General features: G+C 36.6%; 1 protein-coding gene and 1 long non-coding RNA gene across 11 annotated transcripts in view; both read right to left on the bottom strand.

Annotated features, from left to right (window-relative positions):
* The window catches only part of RBMS3 (RNA binding motif single stranded interacting protein 3), an 820,638-nt gene that overhangs the window by 438,156 nt on the left and 357,952 nt on the right, over window positions 1-24,530 (bottom strand). The gene's annotated exons all lie outside the window — the stretch shown is intronic.
* Window positions 1,422-23,539, bottom strand: LOC120867883. The gene is made up of 4 exons (XR_005722054.1): window positions 21,305-23,539; window positions 14,633-14,640; window positions 9,308-9,311; window positions 1,422-1,433 (listed from the first exon to the last, which is right to left on the bottom strand). It is a non-coding gene; the product is annotated as an uncharacterized LOC120867883 (long non-coding RNA).

The following is a 24,530-nucleotide window of genomic DNA, read 5'->3' on the forward strand; positions in this document are numbered from 1 at the left end:
CATGGGTTCGATCCCTGGTCTAGGAAGATCCCACATGCTGCGGGGCAACGAGGCCTACATGCCTTGCCTCCTGAGCCTGTGCTCTAGAGCCCATGCTCTGCAAGAGAAGCCACCGCAATGAGAAGCATGCACACTGCAACTCGAGAGCAGACCCCGCTCGCCACAACTAGAGAAAGCCTGTATGCAGCAGCAAAGAGCCAGCACAGTCAAACATAAATTAATAGGTAAAAAATAAAATGAAATTAAAAAAGGGCCACAACCTATGTCACATGAGCTTTATCCTAGTGAACGCCTCTAAAACTGTTGTTACTGTGACTCAAGGTTACTGGTGACATAAGTCTGGCTTTAGTGGCAAGTGAGATATAAGCTGTGAATTTGGACATATGAAAGAGATAGCATTCGTAGCAAAAGTAAAAGCTTTTCATAAAATTATACAAAGAAGTAACTGGGAAATAGCTAATTGCATGAAACAGGTAATTCAAAATGCATGAAAATATTCACTTTATATATTAGAATTCTTAATAAGGGGCATATACAGGAATATCAACAAAACTAAGAAGGATGGCATGCAAATCTAACTTCTAAAGGGCCCAGTTTAGGAAACAGAATTTCATGGTGGGTGAAAAAGTTATAAAATTTAGTCTTGCCATTGGCATACTCAACATTTTCATTTTTTTTTTGAACTGTTAAATCTCTCTTCACCATAGTTCACTCTAATTTTAACTTCCAGCAAACTTTTCTCAGGGTTCCAAGCATATGTAAGTTTATTTTCCTGTGCTCAGCTTTCATTTTCTAAGATCCAGGATTCATGGGCTTTTAGTAAATACAACTCAATATACCACAGTTTCTTGGGAACTTAAAACATTCAATACATGATCCTTGAGAGGGCAAGAATAAACACCCTCAAGTGCAAAAACACTTCACTGGACCAGAACATACTTTCAGCAATGTGGCCTTAAGTTGGACACATAATCCAGAGGTGTGTGAAAGGTGGTATCAAACATTAAACTTTGCTTTGTTAATAACATCATCCAGAAGATTTGCCAAATCTTCTAACGTGGAAATTTTGGAGTTTTCAAGCGAATCAAGTGAGTTGTATTAATATTCTATTGACAGACATTAATTTGAGCAATGTGCCCAGTGGATGGATGAATACACTGCACACTGATAAGATGAGAAACTGGCCCAGGTCAGCAGAGAGGTTCCTTCTTCATTCCCTCCTTTCTCCACTGCCACACTGCCCATCTGGGCTTCATAAAGTTCTCTTACTATATGCCTCCACCAATACCAGCAGGGGCCCCAAAGAAATAAACAACATGGTCCTCACCATCATAAAGTGACAATATCATGTCTGTCATTGAGACTGTAAGTGATTTCCAACTATCCTCAATCCTAATAAGTGCATCACAATTTTTGGAGGGAGATTTTTTTCTCTTCTAAAAATTGTTTTTATACTCTCACCTCCTATCCTTTTCAAAGTATAATAATAATAAAAAATTTACATATGCATTTTCCTTCTTACATGCCTTCCCACATATTTTACAAGAAGATCTGAAAAAGTTTTCTCATAATTCTTTCCCTATCTAATTTTCTCTGGGCTTGAAAAAAATCACCACTCTTGTAGCAGATGCTGCTCTAATATTTATTGCTGTTGTGATGTTCTTGCTGGGATGAGAGAGAAAGAAAGGAAGTCCAAGTAGCATTCAGCTGCTGGGTACAGACTATAATGGTAAGTATTCTCTACAATTACTGTGGTATTTAAAAATGCTTGGTGAGTTATCTGATGTTCCTTCCTGACAGAAATCTCTAGAAACCAACATGTTTTTGGTAACATTATGGATCTCCGGAAAACAAGACTTCATTTTACATCTAAAAGCTGACTTTTTGCACTAGACCATCTTAGATGCTTCATCATCATACCATTACCAGTTCCTTATCACCAAGGACCTATCGAGAAATGACAAGGTGGGGAAACCTGGGCTTAGACCTATGTTGCTTAAAATGTATTTAATTTCCTAAATTGCTCACATATTGGTATACTAGAAACCAACACTATTCTGTAAAGCAATTATCTTTCAATTAAGAACTAAATACTTAAAATTTAAAAATTATCAATAGGGATGCTATAGAGTGGAAACTAACACAACATTGTAAATCAACTATAATAAATTAAAAAAAAAAGAGTAACAGGAGATATTCTGTGTAAAGTCCCCCACTCTCATCTCCCATCTCTCTACCCCAAAACACTTTGGGGACAGTTTTAGATCATACAAGAAAAGGTATATCTTGTCTTTTCTAACATAAAAGAATGGCTTGTATTACTTAACACACAGACACACACGGCTATCCCCTAAATAAAAAACAGCACATTATCATGACCCAGAAGCATCTGTGCTTCTTCCTATTTATCACCCTCTACCCAGAGGCGGCACTCTCTCTATCATCATCATCCCTCAATGTTGGCTCTTTTCCAACTCCATGTACACAGAAATCATAATGGGTGTTCTTTTTCATGTCTGACTTGTTATAACAAAATGTATGACCTCATTTAATTCTTAAACCGACCCTACAACACAAACAATCCATTCCTATTTTATTTATTTATTTATTTATTTAGTTTCTTTTTTTTATTATTTTTTATTTTACTTTACAATTCTGTATTGGTTTTGCCATACATTGACATGAATCAAGAAATGATGTTCAACAAAGTTGAGAGAGGACCGTGTCACAACACCAAGTGCTGGAGCTAGCTCTCAAACTGGACCTCCCAGCACTAAAATAAGGTCATCACCAGGCAGCACACTCATAAGAAAACATTCTTTCTCCTTCAGCCCTTCAATTTTTGATATCGCTACAACAGTCATGGGTGACCTGGATGTGGTCTCTCCTGCCTTCCTGCCTTCCTCATTTCCACCATCTACCCATCTTTCCATCCATTTTGCGATACCCCCCTTCCCACTCTTGGACAGGCACTGCAGGGAGAATGAAAATGACTTTATTCCTGACTTATCTACAGGAAGGAGTTATTCTTTAAAAACGGATCTTCTTGGGACTTCACCTGTATATTTCTCCCTTACATCACCTTGGATTTTGCAGAGTAAGCCTAATTTTGTTTTGGCTTTCCTATGGCACTTTTAAAATTTTGAATATTGTTTCTTGTACATAATTGTTTCCAGTTATTAAATGAAATTGGCCAACTGACTATAAAATATATTCTTTTTATTTCCCCAGGAATATAGTGAGAAAATACAGTGATAAAAAAAAAATAATTCCAGGGAAACAGCTGATAAGCTTCTCTGGGGACACGGGAAGTGATATGATCAGGCTGCAAGGCTCCAGTCCTCCGGGGCAGCTGTGGTACCTTGGGGTGGGGGATGGGCTGCAGAAACCCAGCTGTGGGCCAGGAAAGGCCCAGAGCCTGTGTGCTGGTGGGGTGGCCTCTCAGTTGCACACATCTGTCAAAACAGATCGCTTTGTACGTTTCCAATGGACGCAGTTTGTTGAACAGAAATTATACTTCACTAGCATTGACTTAAAAGAAGAAAATTGGAAGAGCAGAGAATGAGCTGAATTTTCCTACACTAAAAGGCCTCTTCTTTTCCCCTTGCTTGTTAACTCGTCCTGAACACGGAAGGCTCCTACATCTCTCTCTCCTCAACCAAAACTGCTTTACTTCCGCAAACCTTCATATTGTAAATTCCCAAAGCAAGTACTTATATCACCCATTTTGAACACTATTGCTTTCTCCCATCATTCTATGGCTTTTAAAACTCAAGCAAGCCAAAGGTAAAGACACAGGATAGACTTCTCATTTATATGAGGAAGTGGTAAAAGAGAATAAGAATTTACTTCCGTTCTCTGTGCTCAGTGCTAAAGATGACAAAGATCTCAGTACAATTCAGTCACTCAGTCATGTCCGACTCGTTGTGACCTCACGGACTGCAGTATGCCAGGCCTTCCTGTCCATCACCAGCTCCCAGAGTGTACTCAAACTCATGTCCATTGAGTCCGTGATGCCATCCAACCATCTCATCCTCTGTCGTCCCCTTCTCCTTCTGCCCTCAATCTTTCCCAGAATCAGGGTCTTTTTCAATGAGTCAGTTCTTCGCATAAGGTGGCTAAAATATTTGAGTTTCAGCTTCAGCATTAGTTCTTCTAATGAATATTCAGGACTGATTTCCTTTAGGATGGACTGGTTGGATTTCCTTGCTGTCCAAGGGACTCTCAAGAGTCATCTCCAACACCACAGTTCAGAAGCATCAATCCTTCAGTGCTCAGCTTCCATTATAGTCCAACTCTTACATCCATACATGACTACTTGTAAAACCATAGCTTTGACTAGATGGACCTTTGTTGGCAAAGTAATGTCTCTGCTTTTGAATATGCTGTCTAGGTTGGTCATAACTTTTCTTCCCAGGAGCAAGCGTCTTTTAATGTAATGGCTGCAGTTACCATCTGCAGTGATTTTGGAGCTCAAAAAAATAGTCTGTCACTGTCTCCATTGCTTCCTCAACTATTTGCCATGAAGTGATGGGACCAAGTGCCATGATCTTAGTTTTCTGAATGTTGAGTTTTAAGCCAACTTTTTCACTCTCCTCTTTCAGTTTCATCAAGAGGCTCTTTAGTTCTTCTTTGCTTTCTGCCATTAAGGGTGGTATCATCTGCGTATCTGAGGTTATTGATATTTCTCCCAGCAATCTTGATTCCAGCTTGTGCTTCATCCTATTTAACGTTTCTCATGATATACTGTGCATATAAGTTAAATAAGCAGGATGACAATATACAGCCTTGACAAACTCCTTTCCTGATTTGGAACCAGTCTGTTGTTCCATGTCCGGTTCTAACTGTTGCTTCCTGACCTGCATACAGATTTCTCAGGAGGCAGGTCAGGTGGTCTGGTATTCCATCTCTTGAAGAATTTTCCACAGTTTGTTGTGATCCACACAGTCAAAAGCTTTGGCATAGACAATAATGCAGAGGTAGATGTTTCTCTGGAACTCTCTTGCATTTTAGATGAATCAGTGGATGCTGGCAATTTGATCTCTGGTTCCTCTGCCTTTTCTAAAACCAGCTTGAACATCTGGAAGTTCACAGTTCATGTACTATTGAAGCCTGGCTTGGAGAATTTTGAGCATTACTTTACTAGTGTGTGAGATGAGTGCAATTGTGCAGTAGTTTGAGCATTATTTGGCACTACTTTTCCTTGGGATTGGAATGAAAACTAACTTTTTCCAGTCCTGTGGCCACTGCTGAGTTTTCCAAATTTGCTGACATATTGACTGCAGCACTTTCACAGCATCATTTTTTCAGATTTGAAAGAGCTCAACTGGAATTCCATCACCTCCACTAGCTTTGTTCGTAGTGATGCCTTCTAAGGCCCACAGGATGTCTGGCTTTAGGTGAGTGATCACACCATTGTCATTATCTGGGTTGTGAAGATCTCTTTGTACAGTTCTTCTGTGTATTCTTGCCACTTCCTCATAATATCTTCTGCTTCTGTTAGGTCCATACTATTTGTGTCCTTTATGAGCCCATCTTTGGTATCTCTAGTTTTCTTGAAGAGATCTCTAGTCTTTCCCATTCTATTGTTTTCCTCTATTTCTTTGCGTTGATCGCTGAGGAAGGCTTTCTTATTTCTGTAGTCCAAACAAATATTTTACAACAAGGCCTAGGTTTTTGGATCACCTTTGTGGGATCAATATTTAACACTTGAGCAATCATTCTGGGACTCAAGTTTTCTCAGTTACAAATGAAGATTCTGGAATAAATGCTCCATAATATCTTTTACAGTGATAAAAATCATCTTACAGAACACGCTATGAACCCAAAATGGGTTTTTTGAACAGCAGCCCAAGGTCAAATGAGTTGACTGACATTCTGTTCATCCAACATAATATTGGTATAGGGAAGTTAATATATTACTTATACTCTAAATGTCAGTCAAACATGGTAATTTAAAGCTACTATTTTATAGCATCTGAACACTGTTATACAGTGTTCACATACTGTTATACATCATGATAAAATGCACACTGTTATACATTATGATAAAATCAGAAATGTATAATTAGTTGATCTTTTCATTTCTGTTTACTCAGGACTTATCAGGAGTATATTACTAAAATTTAAAAACTGTATTTAAAATACATCTATCCCACTGTATTTTATCAAATATATATGATAATCCATTTATGTGAAACCGCTTCTTTGGTTTCTTTGTTTTAAACAGTCTTTTCTTTGGAGCTCACATGGTTCAGGTTCTTCATCAATAATCTCATTAAATCTTAAAAATGTTGTATGACATAGATTTATCATCATCCTTGTTTACCATCAAGAAGGCCAAGCTTAGAGAAGCTCTCAAGGTTTGAAGGTCACAGGTTTTAAGTCAAGTGGTTTATCTCCAGGATTTGAGCATCTCTCCTCTCCCATGTTTAATTAGTTTTGATTTCTCTGTCAAATCAGGTAGGAGAACCCAGTCATGGAATATTATGATGCAGTGATTATCTGCAATTAGAACCATTTATCAAAAGGTGGAAGGAAAATCTGGACCAGGAAAGGAGGAGAAGGTGGGAACACTGACTCAGTTCAAGTTCGAGATTGGTTACTGAGGTCAATGTCATTGAAAACAAGCATTAATCTTGCCTGAGCTAGTTTCATTGTTAAATTGGGGTTATCAGGCAATCAGATCTCGAAAGTATACATCATCAGCACATTAGCACAAAATGAGCAACCTCCCATTTGACTTAACACTTTCCATGGGAAAGGAATCCCATCTGTGGATAGTGATATTCTCCCACAGCCTTACAGGATATGCCTTTATGTAAACACAGGCTTTTTTATTGTTCAGAAAATAAGATCCCTTGAAATAGATCTGTGTCAAAGTCTCATTCATAATTATATTCTCACAGCTCTGTATCAGATATTTAGCTGATACACTTTTGCTGATATCCTGTTGGACATTAAATCCTGCATCTTCTCAGAAATATGTCATGAACACAACCATGAGACAGTTCCCAGAAGACAAACAAATATACTGTGTTTCAACTGAACAGACCTAATTAATAAGGAATTTAATTACTGCTAACCAAGACTCACTATTTAATTTGTGGGGCCCAGAGCAAAAGGAACATAAAGGGTCCCTTGTTCAAAAATTGCGAAGAATTTCGAGATGGAGATAATAAAGTGTAAACCTTGCATGGAGACCAGGGTGCTTCTATAGATCACAGAACCATGGAGGAGGGTCTCAGTGCTAATAAGGTTAACAAGAGGAGGACATGAAATTGATTTGACTAAAATTCCTATAAATTACAACAGATACATTAAGAAACTAATCCAATCATTTTACAATTTCAAAATTTCACTATACAATTTAAAAATAAGACTGTAAAACTGTTTGCAATATTTCTTTTAGATTTCAATAAAATTGTATCTGTGGATTGTAATTCTCTTCCTCAGCCTTGGTTTATGATATGCAATGACTGGTCAAAAAAGCAAAAGCTACCTACTACTAATTAAACCTTTTTGTCAACATCAGTGTAGGTTCTTTTCTCTTGGTGTCTCTTTTACAAGTTGTTTATATTAAAAATAAATAAATAAAAGAAAAAAAGAAAGTATATACATATATATATATTAGACACTAAATAAAGAGTCTTCAAAATATCCCCCTTACAAGACAACTTCTTTAAGTTGTTGGTAGAAGAAAAGCTTGGCAAAATTTTGTAACATATTTGTCACTGACTTTTCAGACAGTAAAGAATCTGTCTGATTCTGTCTGACCTGCAAAGAATTTGCCTGCTATCGGGTACAATTCCTAGGTTAGTAAGATCTCTGGAGAAGGAAATGGTTACCCACTCCAGTATGCTTGCCTGGAGAATCTCATGGACAGAAGAGTCTGGAGGGCTACAATCCATGGTGTAGCAGAGTCAAACACTAACACTTTCACTTTCACCAGTATTTTAAATGTATTGTTCACAGGCATGCCTTGATCCATTTATCCTATAGATAAAGTGTTTTTTTTTTTTTTTTTTACTTTACAATATTGTATTGGTTTTGCCATACATGAATCCACCACAGGTGTACACGTGTTCCCAATCCTGAACCCCCCTCCCACCTCCCTCACCATACCATCCCTCTGGGTCATCCCAGTGCACCAGCCCCGAGCATCCTATATCCTGCATCGAACCTAGACTGGTGATTCATTTCTTATATGATATTATACGTTTCAATGCCGTTCTCCCAAATCATCCCACCCTCTCCCTAAGAAAAATCATATACAAAGCTATTATGACAACACTGTGGTCATAAGACAAAGTAGGAATGAATCTGAATCTCTATCAATAGAGGACTCATAAATCATGGTCTATCCATGAAATAGAATTCTATAGAGTGATTACAAACAAACCTTTATATATATTAACATGGCAATGTGTCCAAGATAAATGCCCACTGGTGTCTATAGGAAGACATTGTATAAAATATGAAAAAATATATGCAAATATCTATTTATATACATATATACTAATTCTCTTGATTTAAATAGATATTTTATTATTATTCATAATAACAACAAAAATCATTAATAGCTAAATTTGAAAGCTTCTTCAGGAAGGTGAGTGTTCTTTTAAACGTAAAATATCGGTTAATCCTCAATCTTATGACATAGGTACTATAATCATCCTAAAGTTAGAAAGGAAAAAATTGAGGTGAAGAGAGGGTCAGTGACATGTTCAAGGTCATACAACTGGTAGCTGAGGTCCAGACCTGTTACTAAAGCCCTGAGCTATACTTGCTCAGGTGTACACCTGAGGAATACCTGTGTTGGGATACACACAAGAAATGTGTGGCACCTCGTAACAGTTATCACCTGTGGTAACTTACTTTATATTTCACACTTCATGAAACTTCATTTCTTTTTACGTTGAAAATGCACTCCCTGAAAATACACTTTAATGCACAATATGTGTAACACTTCTGGTTTTCTACCTTGAAAACACAACTGCAGAAATTTAAAAGTTGCCCAGGAGTGTAAAACTCTCTAGCTTCAGCCTGGAAAGATTAGCTTGAATTACAAACTTGTGAAGACTCTTTGATTTACTCAATCCTTAGATTCTTCTAGTACATAAGATTGACTTTTTACTGCTTTGTCGAGTATGCAATTTCATATAATACACATCACACTCATCCAAAGAGCCAGTCATTTAGCTGTCTGTGTGGTGTACTTATGCACTCTGTCATAGACTGTGAGCAAAATACAGCCGAATTTGATCAGCCTGCTGTTTATAATTTAAGACAAAGACCTCTAAATGACTCCTCTTTGGTATGTTTGTGGAAAGGTCAGGCACCAATGTGTTTTACCAAATAAAACCAGGTTTGAAGACTATGCCTTCTAAACTGATTTTTTCTACCAGGACTATAACAAGTTTTACAGGGCTTCTTTGCTAAATTGTTCTGACAATTTCCATTTCCAGTTACTTCAATCATATTAACAGAAGGTAAAGTTCACAAACAGTAAAATATGGCATTGCATTGCACTTGGTTTTCAGAAATAGATCACACAACCGACAGACACATAACAGACACACCATGTTTGGTGTTCCAATTCATGTTTGGGTTGGCATACCTCATTTAGGGCAGGACAAGGTGCCCTATCTCAAATGGAAGTATCTCATTACCCAGGAAATAAAACATGTCTGCACCCAAGACTTGGCAAATCCCATGACATATACAAAAAGAAGAATGGCTTTTATTTTTCTCAGAAGAAAGGCAGAAAGGTCAGGGAGGTTGGGTAGAAAATATGTGCATAGGAATATTCATTCTTGAAAAGTTTTAAAAATATGTATGTAAAATTCCACCAGAATGCATGAGTTTTTTACTCATGCATCATTTCTCCTTCCAAAATATGAGGCCATGCTTTATTGCAAGGAGTGTTTTCTAGGAAATTAAAATAAGGCTTTGGTTTCTGATGTTCATTAAGAGATTGAAAATCTATTTTTTTTTAAACCAGTCAGCATCTATTTCTTGAGCATGGCAGACAAGGGGCTAATATTATGGGAGAGATCAGAAGTAAAGTGTAGGTATCAAATGTTTCAGTCATTTGACAGGATAATTATAGGAGGCTGGAAGGATTCCAAGAAGGGACATATAACTCCAGATTCTTGGAGGCACTGCCCATCAAAGTGGTTCAAAAATAAGTGTCATCTACCCTGAGATCTGAAAAAAGGCTTTATATTACTTCACCAAGGAGGGGTAAGAGTGGATGTGAGAGCAAATCTCATGCATAAGCCAGGATTTGAGAAGAACATGACAAACTGTGGGACTGTTGTATAAAATCTATTTCTTGTAGGCATTGAGCCGTATATTACTTTGTCCCTATTCTCTCACTAATGTTTATGCAGTAATCTGCCATTTTCATTCTGGAATGTACATGTGTTAATGATAGGGTCTTCATGTACTTCGTATCCACCTCCAGCAGTCAACATTCCATACCCACCTCAGTGGTTGTTCTCCGATAAATAAATCATCTAGAAAATACTTAAAGTTCAAAAAATAAACTTCTTTAAGAATAGGCCTTGACTCAAAGTCAATTTGATTTTTTTACAATGAAAATTTCTACTTGTGAGAAGAAATCCAAATTATTACAGCTGCAAACATGTAACTGGGGATGAGGTCACATAAAAGAGAAAAGCTCCAGGTGAATTCAAAGCAAATGTGCACTGAGGAGTCTCTGATCTGGACATGGGTTCCTGAATGATCCGTGTCCCCTTTTTCTTGTGCTTAGGTCCTGTTATATCTAATTAGAGAGAAAGCTCTGCATGTCCTGACACACATCTGAATTGCCATTAATAAAAACTTTAAAGGAGAAGTGCTCCTTCTATAAACCTCATCCAATCAAACACTCACTCACTCAACATATATGTACCATCATCTACTATGTCACAATGGTACTGACAGGTACCGGCGTTTGCTTATGCAGGTTGTTAGCATATTGGAACACCGTGGTGTCTCTTGGAAAACAGTTTCTTACTGAATCACCCCAGCCCATATTTAAAAGTTCTAACCCAGACTCCCTGGTTATCCTGCCTCTTCTTCTTCTAGGACCCCTACAATCATCTTGCAATCCAGTCAAAACCTGGCACAGATAAGGGGGCATGCACAACCCCTCTATAGGTCTTTGGTTGGGGTCTCGGCTTGTTGGTCAGTGACGGTGCCATACTGGCAGTTCCACGGTATGACTGTCATCTCTGCCTACAGGCCACAGTCCTGTCAGATCTGCAGACTTAAGCCCATAACACAAAACATCTGTTACTTGTCTGATAAGAGGTAAGGAACAAAAACATAGAGTAAGCTTTAAAAACAATTTATCTCACTCCTGGGCATGTATACAGAAAAAACTGTAATTCAAAAAATACACACACTGCTATGTTCATGGCAGCACTCTTCACAGTAGACAAGATGTGGGAACAGCCTTGATGCCCATCAACAGATGAACAGAGAAAGAAGAGGTACATATACATAGTGGAATATTAACTCAGCAATCAAAAGAACAGAATAATGCCATTTGCAGCAACATGGATTGACCTGAAGATGATCATACTAATTGAAGTATGGCAGAAAACAGAAAGTTACCAGATGTCACTTATATGTGGAATCCAAAGTATGTCATAAGTGGACCTACCTATAAAACAGAAACAGACTCACAGATGATACAGAAGCCACTTGTGGTTGCCCAGGTGGGAGAGGGATGGACTGGGAGTTTGGGGTGCAAACCCTGAAAGGTTCTACTGTACAGCTGCTGTTTGGTCACTCAGTCATGCCCAACTCTCTACAGCCCATGGACTGTAGCCCGCCAGGCTCTACTCTCCACGGTGCTTCTAAGGCAAGAATACTGGAGCGGGGTGCCATTTGCTTCTCCCGGGGATCTTCTCAACCCAGGGATTGAACCTAGGTCTCTTGCTTGGCAGATGGATTCTTTACCCCTGAGCCACCAGGAATCTCTTCTATATAGCACAGGGAACTATTAATATACCTAATCTCCTGGGATGAACCATAATGGACAAGAATATTTTAAAAAAGAATGTCTATACGTGTAAAACTGAGTCACTGCTATATAGCAGTGATTGGCACAACACTATAAATCCATGACAATAAAATTGTAGAGAAGGAAAAACACATGCAGTAATTTGACAGACTAGTTTCACATATGTTAAACCTAATAATAATAAAATTGAGTTTGTATTTTGTCTGCTTTCTTTTATTCTACTTTTCTGGATTCATTCTTATTTTATAAAAAGCATCAAATCTATAGCAGGTTTGAAATAAAAACCATGGGTTCTGAAATATACAGAGTACTTTGAGAAGCAAGTATCCTGCTAATACCAACCCTACAATGAACACTGCATGTAAAGAATATGAATGAAACACAAAAACACACAACCCAAGTATGCTATCAGCCTAAGAGCAGACTTCTGCCGCCCTCTAACACTCTTCCCAAGCCATGCAAGGGAGACCAGAGAAAGACAAGTGCACACTGAATCTCCTCACTAGTTCAGGAAACATTTGGGCCTTCTGCCTCTCAGCTGTTCTGTTTCAAATGTAATTAAGCGGTGTTCCCGCTAAACAGTTTTGGTGAAGGTATTCAACTGTGCTTACCATGACCACATTCTTCTCCTAGTCTTAACACTTTATATGTTTGAAAAACATGTATACAGCTTAGGTGAGTGATGCATGTAAGTGACAGAGTACATCCTATCGTCTAAACAATGGCATAGCAGAACCAAAATACCCACCCCAAGGGGATAAGCTTGGGAAGTTTTCTGCAAAATTGTATAGTCTTCACAGTTAAGCAGCATATAACCCAGAAGCAATGACAATAAAAATGTAAGATGAAACATATTCTGCCTTATCCTTTAATATCTCATCAGCATATTACACTTAGTTCTAAGTCATTTTTTCTAGATAATCATCAGTGATTTTGTTGGAAAGATTTAAATGCAATGTTAACTAAGAGCATTATATCAAGCTTATCAAAATATTTTCACAAAAATTATAACAGCTTTTTTAAGAAAGCTCAATTGGGAGGTGGTCTTCTAGGTAATATACAAATCCTCAGCTAGTTAAGGATGAAATACTTCGAGGGATGTGGTCTAGTGCTGTGAGGAAATTGAAAAAAATCTTGGAAAAAACAGGGCTTACAGTAGGAGAATGTTGATATTAGGTGATGGACATGTTAAAGATACTTATAACTTATTATTTCACTATTTTCTCTACATGTGTATGTGGTTTTTAAAATTCTAAAATAAAGGTGAAAAATATATAAAATATATTTAGGCAAATTTTTCAACAAATTTTGTTTTCCTCATTAAACTATCAGCAAAGAACTAGTATCATAAACAAATTATAAACTAAAATGTATAAGTATAATATTTAGAACTGTTAATTTTTATAAAATTTAGTTTTAATATAAGGTGATTGGTCACCTCATATATAGAATTATGTGAAAAATACAACAGTAAGATATGAGTTTTCTGAAAGTGGAGTAAAAATGTAAAGTGCTTCAGTTTTCTTTATTTGCTTATGAAAAGGTGTTTAGGGAAAACTTCAAAATCCAACCAAAAAAAGGGAAATCTTTTCCAACAATTGTACAGCAAGAAAGGGGGACCTTGAAATTAAATTTAAATATAATGAAAAATTTAATGATTTACTATTTATATATTCTACTGATAAGTAGCTCACGGATATCTAAAACTTGTAATAAATTTACCAGTTTACAGTATCTTGGAAATATACTCAACATAGCAATTCTGGTGTCCCAAATAGATGGCTACCATTTCCCAAAGCATCTTATCCCATCGACTCTATTAGAGTATTTATGCTGAGCCAAGCTATGAAAAAAAAAGGACTTTTTTTTCTCTTTCAGATTTTTGAAAGTGACTATATCTTTTGTCATTTGTCTATTGCTTGGATTGCATATTATGGAAAAGTTGTGCTTCATGTGAAAGAATTCTGCCCTCCCTTGACATAGTGAAGATTTTTTCCCAAATTAAAGAAAAAAAAGTATGTTGATGGAGAGAGTGTTTCTGCCCATTTATTTTTCTTAAACATTGGCATCAGCAACATTTGTCTGCAAGTGAGCTCTAGCAGATGAAAGAATAAATAAGTAAAAAAGGAATCATACAGGAAAACTCAGAAACAGATGTGAATGTTTAATCTGGCTGCTGGTTTTTCTCATGTCCACTTATGCCAACATATGTTCTGCTCATAAAATCCCCCTTAGTTATTGTAAGAAATTACCCATGGCAAGTTCTCATAGATGCTTTGTACTTTGAGAGTCTGAGGAAAGATTCTTAGCATATGAGCAAACCATACCCAGCTCTAGCTCTGATGCAAGATTCTATGGGTTACTGAATACTCTGGGCTCCAGTAAGACTTACATCGATGATCAAAGGAAGTTAAACACACTTAGACACCCTTGAAAAGAAAACTCTTTGGTGTGATAAATATTTGCGCACACCTTATTGTGAATCAGGTCCCAACAACACAGTTTTAACTATCAATTACACATGTTGAATGAAAAGTAGGAGTGATCTGCGATCTCATTTATCATAATATATCTCAAAGATAGAAAGACAGGTACTTCACAACCTCATAGCACTGATACCTGAATCAACAAAATTCCTACTTAGCAATAGTTTTAGTAAGTTGGGAACTCTGAAAACAGGGAGTTTCACCAAAGCTAGTATCTTAACTCTTAAGATACTTACACACTGCCAAGCAGCAAAAAGGAAAACTGCTTTGCACCATATTCTAACAAAACCCCAAAGAGGGGGAAACAGCAAGAAGACCATGTAACAGATCTAATTGCCATAGCAGACCACCTCCTAACTAGCTGTTACAAAATCTTGGGAAGTGCAGTGACCATGTGAGCTGTATTAATATGAAAGGATATAAATCAGTGGAGCCTGCAGGATACACCATGCATTATGCCCTCTCATTAAAATTAAATTACGGAAAATATGGAAAAGGTATCAGAAAGCTACACTGTTTTTTCCCCTTGCAGAAACTGAACTGCCAAGACTGAGGCTAATAGACATCCATGATTTATTTTTGTTTGTTCATCAACTTGTGAAGCAATGTTATATCATCTCTCATTTCTACTTTCTCTATAGGCTTCTTGGATAACCCTTGTTATCTGCAACCCATCTCAACCCCATTTCCTCTTCTACAAGGATCTGCTGTGATGTACATGAGGTATAATGATCCCACAGTACACACTATAATTTGGAATCATCAGAGTTAAGAGGAATACATAGCTTTTATTAACTCATTTATAATTCTAAAAAATGCAAAGGAATCCCATAATATTACACAATATTACTCTGTAGATTGAAATGTAGAACAGTCTAGAGGTGGGGACTTGCCTATATTTAAAACTCTGCATTCTTATACTGGTGCATTGAGCTTTTTACTGTCGACTGTGTTTACCACTAAAATAAACATTTGTAGTGTCTTTTTTCCTTCAGCTTAAAAATTTATAAGCTGTACGGGCTTCCTAGGCTTCCCTGGTGGCTCAGACAGTAAAGAATCTGCCTGTAATACAGGAGACCCAGGTTCAACCCCAGGTCAGGAAAATTCTCTGGAGAAAGAAATGGCAACCCACTCCAGTATTCTTGCCTGGAAAATCCCATGGACAGAGGAGTTTGTAAGGCTACAGTCCATGGGGTAACAGAGAGCCAGACATGACTGAGCAACTAACACACACACCCATGGGTTTCCTAGGTGGCACAAGGGTAAAGAATTCACCTGTCGATGCAGCAAATACAAGAGATGTGGGTTCAGCACCTATGTCGGGAAGATCCCCTGGAGAAAGAAATGGCAACCCACTCCAGAATTCTTGCTTGGAGAATCTCATGGTTAGAGGAACCTAGCAGGCTACAGTCCATGGGATCACAAAGAGTCGGACATGACTGAGCATGCATGCTCACTCATACATGCACACACACGCACACACACACACAGCTGTCCCACTTAATCCACAATGTGTTTTGCAGACTGCATTTTAAAGAAGAAAAAGCAAATGAAGACAAACAGTTTACAAATATATAAAGAAAGAAAGTGAAGTCACTTAGTCGTGTCCGACTCTTTGCAACCCCATGGTGTAGCCTACCAGGCTCTTCCGTTCATGGGATTTTCCAGGCAAGAGTACTGGAGTGGGTTGCCATTTCCTTCTCCAGGAGATCTTCCCAAACTAGGGATCCAACCTGGGTCTCCAGCCTTGTAGGCAGATGCTTTACCATCTGAGCCACCAGGGAAGTCTTACAAATATATAAGCAGAATGTAAATATTACACCAAAATATTTAGAGAAGAAATAGAATCATTTTCAATGCAAGTTATAAAAACCAGCTATGAGAACGTTATAGTGACTGAATAGAGGAGAAAATGTCTCAAAATAAAATATGGACATGAAGGTAAAATGGAAACCAAATTATAAGATTTATTTTTGCTTTACTTTTGGAGAGTATGTGGGCATAGACAATATGTGAAAATACATCTGAAAGCACCTGAATTTTAATTAATCATCATTTTCTCTCCTTTTTAAAAGGACATGCTGGTAGCCAAATGCTAATCACATTTCAACTCTTCTAGTTGTCCAGCCCTGAAGGAAAATAAATGATCTCCAACTACAAAGATGGTTCTTAAAAAATAAAAGGAGGCATTTTCTGAAGAAATATTCTAACATTCAGAGAAAATTATCCAAAAGGAGCTTAATCATGTGTGACTTCAGACCCTTAACTGAAAGAATTTTAAGTGATCAAAAATTTATTATGTGGCCCCATTTATGTGTACTAGAGTATAGTAAATATATTTTAATCCACTGATTTCTACTTTTCATCAGACTTAACTGTTTACCCTCTCCAAGAGAAATAACTTGTATGGGGTTGTCCAATAAAAAATCTAAAAGCCCACCATGAGGGAAAAATGAAGACTGACTTAGACATGGACTCTGGCTTGATAGAACTAGACAAAAAATGGAAATGCCATAGACACTTAAGACAGGACTGTAATAGAAAGGGGGTATGACAAATTATTAGGTATGACATGTCATTAAAGGCATTAACATTTTAACTGGCTTCTATTAAGTAATCACATAGCTTCCCATCACTTATAAGATGAAAAGTCACAGATAGATGATGAATAGATAGATAAATTGACAGATATTATTTTATTTTCAACTGCAACTTAGAAAAATATTAATTAAAGACAAAATTAAGTTGGGTTTTAAAAATGAAGTGATGATATCACAATGACCTGATGCTATCATTCTAAAAGAGGGTTTCTCAACCTCAACCTTATTGGTATTTTAGATCAAACAATTCCTTATTGTGTGTGTGAGGGGGCAGTTAAGGTAATGTTTCATAAAGGATGTTTAGCAGCTACCCTGGCCTATATCTACTCTTTAGATACTATATCAACCCCTTACAACAGGTGTGACTTCCGAAAATATTTCTAGAAATTGCAGTTGAGAACTATTGCTCTAAATGATCTTTTAGATATTAGCCTCGGTGCTACTTTCTCCAGGAGAGCCTCCCAGATGAAGTATACTGTGTTCCACTATGTACTGCTGGATGCACCTCTAGATATAACTGTTTACCACGTGTGACAATCACCTATTCACTTATCTGCACCTCCTGATAGATTGTAAGTTTCCTTTCACCTGGAGCTGTGTTTTATTCACCACTGGTTCTCCACATACAAAGCAGTCTATGGAAATATATTGAGTGAACTGATGAAGGAAGGAAGGAGCTGAGTAGGTAAAGCAGTCGACCCGGAGGGGAGGAGCCCCATCCTGTACCAAGAACGCTAGCAGATCCTAGCAAGACCCCTGCTCTGAGCTGTGACTACCTGCAACGTCTTCAGACATCCAGACATCACCAAGTGGTCCCTGGCTGAGGATCAGTCTAAAAGACTGTGCAGAGAAGTGGTAAATAGTTAATAAAGTCCAGTTTTGATATAAAAGGAAATAATATAGTTTGCAGTGCTTTCATTATCTTACTGAGTCAAAAAAAAAAAAAAAAAACCAGATGTGGTAATGGTTGTATGACTTTTGTTAGGTTACATTTTTGAGATTTAATTTCTTCACTGATAATACCTGAACAATGGTTACTCCACATAGAGTTCTTTCATTCAACAAATGTTTACTATTCCATGCTATCTGATGGACAGAACCTGTGCAATGGTGGCGGCAGGAACCATTATGGTCTTTTCCCCCATGAATTTTATAGTCTGGATGGCAGAAGGACTGTATCCAATTATCTCCTATATAAGATTTAAATTATAAATTGTGAATATAGTGTCTATGAGGCTGAACATGGTTCTGTGTGAACATATACAAAGATTCGAGTGTCATTCAGATTTCCTGAAGAGCTAGCCCATGAACCGTGGCTTGGGAGAAATGTGCATGCTGACTACAGAACAGGGCAGGAAGAGAAGAGGCGGTAAGGAGAATAAATGAGACAATACATACTCAAAAATACAGATCATGAGGCTGGCCTGATGCTATGTAGGGAATCAATGAATGAAAACAACAGATGATAAATAATCAGCACCAGTACTGACAAAATGAACAGATAGGAACAGAACATTAAGCAAAGTGACATCTGATTTAATGTTTTTCTCACAACTAAGAAATATTCACACTTCATCTTACAGAATTTTAAGCTAATTAAGAGAACCATTTTATGTAAGCATACCAGGGTTAAAAAAAAAAAAAGTTCCTTTCTGACTACCGAATGTTGGTGCCTTTAACACTTCGACCGTTTGGTTATACACTTTTCTGTTGTGTTGTGTATGATGGTAAAGTTCCTCAGGCAGGGAAAAACAAGGATTAGCACATAGGCCGGGTGATAAAGCCCTACTATTCCACTCTGCTAACAATCCCTATGAGAACTCCAGTCACCAGTTAAACAAATCATTTGGCTGGGAACAGAGCGTTTACCATATGCACGAGTTACTAATTTCCTGGACATTATCAGCCATTAGCTGGTTTCCTGTGTCCCAGTGAAGGCTGAGGTGAGCCTCAATTGCCAAGACTGCACAGTACAGACATTAATCCATGGACCATTTCCTCCATCTAAGATTCAATAAAACTCTCTATCTGTAGTGCTTTTGTCAAATACATATTAGAAAGGACCAGGAAGTTCAAGTGGAGGGAAACGCGTAAGAAAGGAAAGCTAGTGGTATACTAGTATAATTACGCTTGTGAAACTATTAACTTTTTGGGAATTTAGAGCAGTATGGAATAGAATGAATCACCAAAAACCTCCCAGACAGCATTTAGGGATTCCTTTAGAACTCAGTGTTTCTCAAGACTAAATATGCTTCAAAAATACCATTCTATCCATCCTTGGATCAGGAAGATCCCCTGGAGAAGGAAATGGAGACCCACTAAAGTATTCTTACCTGGAGAATCCCATGGACAGAGGAGCCTGGTGGGCTACAGTCCATAGGGTCACAAGAGTCAGACATGACTGACGAACAGTTTCACTTTCACTTTTCACTTTAGAACTGAGTGTGTTTCTCATAAGTAAATATACTTCAAAAAAATACCATTTTATCAATAGTAGATAGATTATACGTTTGCTCTTACCTATCAAACCACTATTCTATAAAACTATGTCTACCAAGAATATTCTCACCTATTTAATATTCAAATTTTTCATACTTAGAATTATCACTATAATAGATTTTGGTCTACATGTTGGATTTTTTTAAAGCTATATTTCTAGAAAGAAATTTATACACAGAGCTTGATTAATTTCTGGTAAAGACAGGCCAATTTGCATTCAACAACTGTTAACTTTGCCAAAACGTGCTACTTTTAAAATTTATTTATTAATTTATTTATTTATTGGCTGCCCTGGGTCTTCCTTGCTACACACAGGATTTCTCTAGTTTCTGCAGCAGTGACTACACTCTAGTTGTGGTGTGCAGGCTTCTCACTGCAGTGCCTTCTCTTGTTGCAAAGCACAGGCTCTAGAGCCTGGGCTCAGTAGTTGCGGTGCATGGTTTAGCTGTGTCTTGGCACATGGAATTTCCAAAGACAAGGACTGAATGCATGGGCATTGGAAGGCAGACTCTTAACCACTGAACCACCAGGGAAGTAAGTCCCTCTTACTTGTTTGAATCACTGCAGATTTGATCATAAAATAATATCTTGTTTTTGTTTATATTTCTTTTATTACTAGTAATATTTATTATTTTTAAGGTTATTGGCCATGTACATTTCATCTGTGATTTGTCTGCTTATGTCTTTTATTAAATTTGAATTCACAGATATTTACTAAATGAGGTAATACCTATGTATATTAAGAAGATCAGCTTTGCACTTCAGCTAGATAGTGTTTTGGTGGCTTCATTCAGTAGCGTGAGTATACAATTTTGTGATCTTACCTCCAAAAATCAGTAATCATCAGTTCATTGTCTTCTGATTTTTAATCCCATAGCAAATATATTTAAAAAGCTAAATTTGGTTTTCTTCTTAGTTAACCACATTTTTTCCCCCTGCATGGGTGTTTGTACATATTTTAAATAATCCCCAAATATCTGTAGCTATTCTGTCTTTCCATTTTGCTTAGAATTTGGTCAGTTCTTTCAATCTCCATGAAGGATGTATCAGTTCTGGAAAGATGGCTTTAGTTGACACATTGGGTTATTGCTTCTGTTTCAGCGTAGTTCTCTTTCTGGAAGATGTGCTGATAATTTCATTGGTTTCTACTCTCTAGCCTCCATGCACATCATGGTTCAGTTCAGTCGCTCAGTCATGTCCAACTCTTCGCAACCCCACAGACTGCAGCACAGCAGACCTCCCTGTCCATCACCAACTCCTGGAGATTGCTCAAACTCATGTCTATCGAGTCGGTGATGCCATCTAGCCATTTCATCCTCTGTTGTCCCCTTCTCCTCCTGCCTTCAATCTCTCCCAGCATCAGGGTCTTTTCTAATGAGTTGGTTCTTCGCATCATAGTCTCCCTCATTTTTTGAAAAAAATTGACAACTTTGTTTTTCTGTGTATTGAGAGAACTTCTTTAAGTCAGATCTTCAAGACGTATATTTTATTTTCTACAGTGTCAGTTTGTCCCTGCTACCACCAATACTGAATCCAGTTTTGTTAACACACTGTCTTTATTTGCAATATTTCTTTAGTTCACTCAGTTCATTTTTTTTTTCCTTGACTTAACATTTCTGGATTTTTTTCTATTGAATTTGGACTCAAACTTGTTCTATTTTCATAGATTTTTTGCTGTGAACACATTTTGTATCGTCTAGAGAAGTTGATCACAAATATGGTTAACCTTCAGTATGACTGGAGAATCTTTTTAAAAAATACATATTCTCAGATTCTGCTTCTAGACGCCCTTTATTGACAACATTAAAAGAATGAAAAAAGTCTTGAATATGATGGTTAGCAGGGACAATCACTATAGCAGCGTTAGTATTTGACAACATGCTATGTATAATGTGGACTTGTTTGTATGTTTGAATATAATGTTTTCTTCTAAAAGCTAAGCAAGGAGAGAACCAAAGAAAACTAGACTTAGTTGTGTAAATTAATTAATGAGTTAGTGGGGGTGTTAAGAACCTTAATTCTGCTCCAAGGTATAAGTAGAGACTTGTATTCTTGTACATTTCTGGGAATTCATTTTCTGTTAATCTTTGTTTTTTGAAGTTACTCATTGATTATTTTTTCCGGTAGCTTGCATATTTCAAAGGGAAATGTGGAGTATCTACTTCAGGGATTACAAAACTAGGGCTGGGTAGATATTTTGAATGACTTGTACATCACTAAATGATTATTTGTTTTCCCTTGGAGTTTAGAATACATACTTTTGTGCATTTTATTCAACACTAAAGTATTCTCCAACAGGAATACTCTTACTTTGTTTGATATTTTATCTTTAAAAATTGGTGTAATTTCTTACACAAATTACCAGTTTCTTCTAAAGCCAGATCCATATGAATATAAATGTGAATGTTAGTACCCCCAGAATATGCCATTATTCTCATGGAATATGAGAATTTTTTGAACATTATATATTTATATTTTATAAATTATAAATTTATATTTTTGAACATTAATGATTTCAGAAGGTCTTTTACTTCTCCTGCAATTCACCTTTGAATTAGAAATATCTACATGTAAAATTAAGTTGGCCCTGGGCTTATCAAGTAGTTCTCTTCAATTATCTTAAACAAAAATAACAGGGAAGATAGTTTATGTTTGATATAGAGATATTATTACCAAATGGATCCTAAAAGCCTAAAGTCTTTCATCAGTATAGGGGGAAAAAAAAAGAGTAAAAGTTACTCATCAGAATAAGAAAATGAGCCCTCAGTATCACTTCACTTAAAAGTTTATTCCTTTTATCGAAAGGCATAAAATTGCTTAAGTCACTTTTCCAGGGATGCTAAAAATAATAATAATAATTTCAATAGAGAAAGATAGGGAAAGAAAGTTTGTATTTGCTTTGAATTGCACCACTTTCCTGAAGTTGAACATTGCCTTTTTGTTTGGAATGCTTCTTAGATATGGCAAATGTTCAAATTATGCTTTGGCCAGGAGACCCTGAGTTTGATTAATTCCAGTAGTGGATAAAATGTGTGTCCTGTAGGTGGGAAGGAAGGCAGCCCATCTCTGCATGAGGCTGACACATTCACAGCACTCCAATTTCTACCTCCCCTGTATAATATATTTGTGAATAGCTTCTATAAATGTTGAATTGATATAAATCATGTTGTAATAAACATAGGATGCAGAGAAAATCAGAGATGGCAGAATCCTATCATTTAATTTTATTATTAACTTTAAGCTCCATTTTCAAGCAACAGCTAAACTGGCTGTGAAGCTGTCAAACATTTTTATATTTGTTGAGTAATTGTATAGAAAAATGATGATAATTAAACAACTTGAAAAAATAGACATTTTCTAGATTACATCTGTGCATGTATGTGTGCATATTCAATTGTATGTTAAACTCCCTTAAAGCTTTTAAAATGTAAGTGCTATTGATCTTCATTTTCAATTCCTAGGTGCATGTGTTCTTAAGAAATAAAGATGTCCATCTTATCCAATCACAACCATTACCTCCAGTCCATAGGTAGAATGATTACCTCGAACCATTTTTGGCAGACTCATTAACTACATCCTCCCAGGTAACTGGTTGGGAAATGAATTAAATATCCCTGGGTAAAAGCTAGTTTAAGATCACAACAATTTATCCGAGTTGAAAATTATTTCAATAATCAACACTGCAGGAAAAAAAAAAAAAAACCTGCCAATCAAGATTACTCTATCTGGCAAAGTTGTTCTTTAGAAAAAAAAGAAAAATAAAGATTTCCTCACAAAATAAAGCTTAGGGAGTTCATCACTACTAGACTTGTCAGAGGGATTCTTCAAGCGGAAATGAAAGGCTGCTAATTAGTAACACAAAAACATTTGAAAATATACAATGCACTGGTAAATTTAAGCATGCAGTCAAACTTAGAATTCCCTAGTTCTAAAAAGTAGTGGTGTGTTAACCATTTAGTATCTAGTATCAAAGTTAAAGAAGATATTAAAAACCTACTATATAGTAATTTGTTAATTACTACACCATATAAAAAGAGGTAAATTGTGACATAAAAAATATAAAAGAGAGAAAATATTTTTTTGTGTGCAACTGAAAATTACATTGTAATCAGGATAAAATAGACTATTATAAGATACTTTATGTAAGCTTCATGGTAACCACAAAGCAAAACCTATATTAGATACATAAAAGGTAAAGAGAAGGGAATCAAAACACATCACTACAGGTAATCATCAATTCATGAAGGAGGGCAGCTAGAAGAAAGGAACAAGGGCACTACAAAGTAGCTAGAAAAAATAATAAGATGACAGGATGTCCTTGCCTATCAATAATTCCTATAAATGTAAATAAAATAAAACTCTCTAATCAAAAGGCATAGACTGACTGGATGGCTTAAAAGACCTACCTAACTGCTGCCTACAAGAGATTCACTTCAATTTTAAGGACACACATACTCTCAAAGTGAAGGGCTAGAAAAATACATTTGATACAAGTGGAAATCAAAAGAGAACAGGAATACCTATACTTATGCAAAATAATGTAAACTTTAAGTTAAAAATAGTAACAACAGACAAAGAATATCATTATATAATGACAAAGTGGGGTCATTCATCAAGAATATATAGCAATCAAAAATATCAAAGCATCAACATTATATTAAACAATCCTAATTTCTCAAGTGAGATACAGATACAATAAAATAATAGTAAGGCACTTCATTATTCCACTTTCAACAACAAATAGACCATCCAGACAGAAAATCAATAAGGAAACATTGGACTGAAACTATACCTTAGTCCAAATGAACCTTAGAGACAAGGGGAGATCATTCCATCTCACAGTAGCAGAATATGCATTCTTCTTCAGCACAGAAGAAACACTCTTTAGGATAGGTCAGATAAATAGAT

Source organism: Oryx dammah, unplaced genomic scaffold (genome assembly GCF_014754425.2).
Source record: "Oryx dammah isolate SB20612 unplaced genomic scaffold, SCBI_Odam_1.1 HiC_scaffold_9, whole genome shotgun sequence".
Lineage (NCBI taxonomy): Eukaryota > Metazoa > Chordata > Mammalia > Artiodactyla > Bovidae > Oryx > Oryx dammah.